We start from the raw sequence: 5,496 nt of genomic DNA, 5'->3' as shown, positions 1-5,496 counted from the left end.
CCCTGGGTTCATTGTATCCTTTGTTCGAGCATGTCGTTTCAAAGTCCCGTAAGTACTTTCTTGTATGTATGTGCTTGTGCATGTATCCTCTTTCCAATCCATGTTGGATTCAGTAGTTAGATTGTTTGTTACACACTCCTATATATTATACCTCATTAAACAAATTATTAAAATATTAAGAGGATTGGGCTACTGAAGAACTTGAAATGAATTTTTATTTTTCGTGTTTTGTTTTTGAGGATAGAAGTTTGGGGTTATCGATGGTGGGGGGTGGGGGATAACCAAAGCATTATGGGAGGAAATGATGTTTAATGTTATGGATAGTAATAGAGGAGTACCTCTTCTCTACTAAGACAAATTCTGAAGGGAGATGATATCTGTCCAAAAAATATGGCAATGGTTTGCTCTAGCAAAAGAAAATACCACTTGTTAAAATCTCCACATTATCTATTTGAATATTTGATATCATGTCTCTGTTGAAAGTTATGAGTCTCTGTGTCTAATGACAGTTTGCAGAGTATTTTGAGCTAATTGTAAAGGTATCTATGAAGGAGGTGCAATGTTTCCATGGAACCTACCCATTCGACCCAATCAGCCCCTTCAAACTCCTCAATATATATCAGTTCATGTCATGTTGAGCCACAAGATCTTCTTTCAACAACATATCGCTCTTCTCTTTGGCGTAGACCCGGCTTGCTGAGATTATGGCCTCCGCTGATCCTTTCCTTCTCCCTATGCTTGAGTACAACATCACTTGGGATGTTACCATCTTCATTCTCATCTAAGGGAGGAAAGTATGGTGTGGTCTCTTGGTATAAAAGCTTCTTTTTAATGTCCCTTTCCTAGTATAACTATCTCTATCACTCAGTTCGAAAGCAATAGGAAGTGAAAAGGTGCGTGAAGTTTATTACCCTCAACTTCATGTCATATCTTTTGGTGGAGACGCTGGGTACGTTTGGTATTGGATTGATCCCACCTTACTAAACGGTCTTAGGTGTATTTGATTGCATGTTATGCCTAGTATAGGCATGCGTTTTCTGATGTGATAAAGAAGATGCGTGGAAGAACTCCGTTAGAATAGATTGCAACCTGTTTAAGAGAACTAGAAGATTATGAAGGTGATGCTCAAGCTATTCGAACGGTCATCATGATCATATCCTTTATCTTTGCACTCTTGAATATGTTAGTAAATTGACAACGCTAGATTGGGGATTGTTTCATGCACTGGTAGCTTGGTGTGAAGAAGAGTTGAGTCTTTGGTGGGCAGTTTTTGACTATAACAGTGGAGTGGTGATTCTCAATGCTTTCAACTTCTTTTGCTATGCAAATGATGAAGAGAACAATCTCTTGAAGCTGTTATGTGCACTTCCAATTGTGACAAGGGTGATTCTTGAATGCATGTATACACAATGTGTTCATGGTGCTGGTTGGTCATTTATTTTTGAAGATTTTGTTGAGGATCACATTGTGGAGGGTTTTCAACAAGTGGTTATGCATAATAAGTTGGTCTTGGTATACTAAGGCTCTGTGGGATCTTGTTTGGATCTTGTTCGGGATATTATTTGGATCTTGTGTTTCCTTTTTGTGTTTCATCATGGTGAAGATTCCAGTGTTTTGAGGGATCGAGGATGCCGGCTTTCTGGATGGTCCATGAAGGATTGGGCGGAGATTTTTCCTGATTTTCTTGAAGGTGTAGCCTTGAGTTGGCATGAGGCCTTGCTAGACTCTACCAAGGAGGACTGGGACCAAGTGGTGGCTGCAATGAAGCAGAGATTTGGGGCAGTGGAGTCGCCAAATGCTTTGATGTTGTAGTTGGACCGGTTCTATCAAGGAGAGGGTGAGATGGTCTTTGCGTTGGCAATCCAATATAAAACTTTATGGACAAAGTATGAAAGGGTAGCTTGGCGAGCTATGGCATCTGCATCATTGTCCCCTCAAAGTCTTGCAGGGATGGAGCACTTAAAGATGAGCAAATTTGTTATGGCTTTGGAGCCTCATCTTCACTCAAAAGTAATGAATAAGGATCCAACATTATACGTGGAGGCACTTCGCATTGTGACTAAGAAAGAAGCTTCTCTAAAGATCGAATCCTCTTTTGTGTCTTCAACAGCTTCAACTTCCAAGGTGGAGGTAATGGGCACTTCTTAGGTACCAAAGTCCTCTGAGATAGATCATAATATCTCCTAATTGATGCCAGAGTTTGCTGATTTGAAATTGCATTTGGTTAATGCACGACAACCTAGAGCACCAAAGAGTGAAGATAGGCCTCAAGATAAGAGTGGGGTCACTTGCTATAAATGTAATGAAAAAGGTCATTATCTCCCCGAGTGTCCTAGATTGAGAATGCCTCCATAAGGATGTATATGAATGTCACCAATGGAACCTATCAGCTTGAGGATACCCGGACGCACCAATGACTATCACTTTAAATTCTTCTATACTCAACCATCTTGAGGGCCAACAGACCCTCTCTGTCACTAGAGAGGATCTGCTGGGGGGGGAAAGATGTGACGCCAAAAATTGATATTTTTTATTTGGCATTGGTATTGTTTTCTTCTATGTTTGATAAGAGTTTGAGTATCAAATCATAGCCTAGCGACTCTCACTTATTTCTATTTTCTAAGATATAATATGGGATTGAGAGGATGAGTGGAATGGATCATTGTAAATACCATGTGTATGAATGATAAATTCCTTGGTATGGGGTGAGAGTTATTTGTGTATGGGATATTATGGGGTTTTTAGAAAATAGGAAGAGTGAGTCATATAAAGAGGTGGGCTCATGTCCATGTGTTCCAATAATATAAAAGAGGCCACATGCCAAGCGTGTAAAAGGCATGTGGAGGAGTGTGGAGTCAAGAGGAATCCTTCTAGCATTCCTATGTAAAATAAGGAAGATGTGGACATATGGAAAGAGAGGGTCCCTATGGGCTCCATGTGGGGAAGCTCTTGACTTTCTCAATATTTTAAGAGTCTTGAGCATCTTTTGATGGGACACATGGCAAGAGTAGCCAAAAAGGACATGGATCGTGACATATGGGTTTATGTGATTAATGGGGAAAGGAGTCTACATGCAGCAATTATAAATGGGTGAAGGAGGGTGACAAAATCTCTATAAAAGGAGCCCTCCTCTTCCTTGTTCATCATCTCTTCCTTAGGCCTCATGTTGTTGTAGCTCTACTCTCCTCAAGCCTCTTCCATGAGCCTTCCCTCCCTCTTGTAGATATTCTCTTATGTAGACTCTTGAGTCCATCTGTCTCTAGTTCATTCTCTCTGTATGAGTAGTCTTGGAACTTCTGCTCCCTCTTGTACGTATGAAAACTCTTCTTCTCCCTTGTGTTTATAGTATTTTGAGCTACATTGGAGTGGAGTCTCACTCTATTGGTAATGAAGGTCACTTCAGGTTCTCTCTCTTGAGTGTCTCTTCCCTTTTTTCATTGCTTTCTCTTCCAAAGTGCTCAGAAGTGTTGTCTATTCGGTCGCTCATTGCGCATACATGGTTTATCTATTTCTCAAGCCACAAAGGGGACTCTTCCTTCCCTCCTAGGCAACCTCTATGGGACTTGGATCGTTGATAAGTCTAAGCATGGAGGTAGTATTCTCCCAAGTCGGCACCAGTAGAAGTAGTAGGTGTTTTTCATGACAGTTTGACCCTATGTCAGTATTTTGCTAATTACTTTTCACTCGATGGTCCGATTTGAACGAAACTTATATCAGTGTGAAGATCTCTTCAAGGAGCATCATCTTATGTCTTCAATTATTGGATTAGATGTCAAGCCAAAAATCTATGACTCTCTGTGTGTGACTATTTTTTTCAGACAGTTTTTACCCCCGCAAGTAAACTACCCATATCTTTCCGACCGCTTCTCTGTTTCTTGTGAAACTTATATCAAAGCAAAGCCCATTTCAAGGTGCATCTTAATATGTGTTTGAATATTTGATATCATGTCTCTATTAAAAGTTATAGGCCTCTGTGTCTAATGACAGTTTGCAGAGTGTTTGGAGCTATGAAGGAGGTACAATGTTTCCCTGGAACCTACACATCCAACCCAATCAGCCCCTTCAAACTCCTTGATATATATCAGTTCATGTCATGTTGAGACACAAGATCTTCTTTCAACAATGTATCGCTCTTCTCTTTGGCACAGACCGGCTTGTTAAGATTATGGCCTCCACTGATCCTTTCCTTCTCCCTATGCTTGAGTACAACATCACTTGGGAGGATAGTATGGTGTGGTCTCTTAGTATAAAAGCTTCTTTTTAATGTCCCTTTCCCAGTGATGAATATCTCTATCACTCAGTTCAAAAGCAACATGAAGTGAAGAGATGCGTGAAGTTTATTACCCCCAGCTTCATGTCACAATACAATACTTTTCCTGCACCTCAACCTAGGTACTTTTGACGTGTGCAAAGAAGCGACCCCATCCGATAAGTAGTTGTTTGAATAACACACCTAGGCCCATGTTTTGTGACGGTTGTGCATGACACTAAGGCAAAAATGGTATTTAATGTTCGATCGACCATGCTAATCATATCCAATGGGCACAATACTTTTCACATGCCTCAAAGCAGGTGGTATTGACTTGCATACAATGTGGTGCACCCATCCCATAAGAACTGATTCGGATAACACACCTAAGGGCGCGTTTTTTGACGGTTGTGCATAACACTAGGAAAAAAATGGTGTATAATGCGTGATCGACCATGCAAAGCATATCTGATGAGCACAATACTTTGGATGTGCATCAACATAGTTAAACTTGACATGCATGCAAAGTGGCGCTTCTTTCGATAAGTACTTGTTTGAATAACACATCTAGGACCGTGTTTTTTGATGGTTGTGCATGACACTAAGGTAAAAACGGTGTTTTATGCTTGATTGACAATGCAAAGCTATCCGATAGGCACAATACTTTACACATACCTCTAACTAGGTGGTATTGACTTACATGCAAAGTTGCGCACCCATCCCATAAGTACTTGTTCGAATAACACACCTGGGACAGTGTTTTTTTATGGTTTTGCATGACACTAAGGCAAAAACGGTGTTTAATGCTTGATCGACAATGCAAAGCATAGCCAATGGGCACAATACTTTGTACGAACTTCAACCCAAGTTGTATTGACTTGCATGCAAAGTGGCACTCCCATCCAATAAGCACTTGTTTGAATAACACACTTAGGACCGTGTTTTTTTATGGTTGTGCATGACACTGAGGCACAACGGTGTTTAATGCTTGATAGACTATGCAAATCATATCCGATCTATGCACACACCTGAACCTAGGTGGTATTGAGTTGCATAAAAAGTGGCATGCCCATCTGATAAGTACTTGATCGGACAACACACCTAGGAGCGTGTTTTTTGACCGATGTGCATCACACTTAGGCAAAAACGGAACTTAATGCTTGATCGACAATGCAAAGCATATTCGATGGGCACAATACTTTTCACATGCCTCAACATAGGTGGTATTTACACACCTAAGAGAGTGT

The sequence above is a fragment of the Dipteris shenzhenensis genome, chromosome 26 (assembly GCF_047967505.1).
Source record: "Dipteris shenzhenensis isolate YYH24624 ecotype China chromosome 26, Dip_SZ_1.0, whole genome shotgun sequence".
Lineage (NCBI taxonomy): Eukaryota > Viridiplantae > Streptophyta > Polypodiopsida > Gleicheniales > Dipteridaceae > Dipteris > Dipteris shenzhenensis.
Note: the sequence above shows the minus strand (reverse complement) of the source record.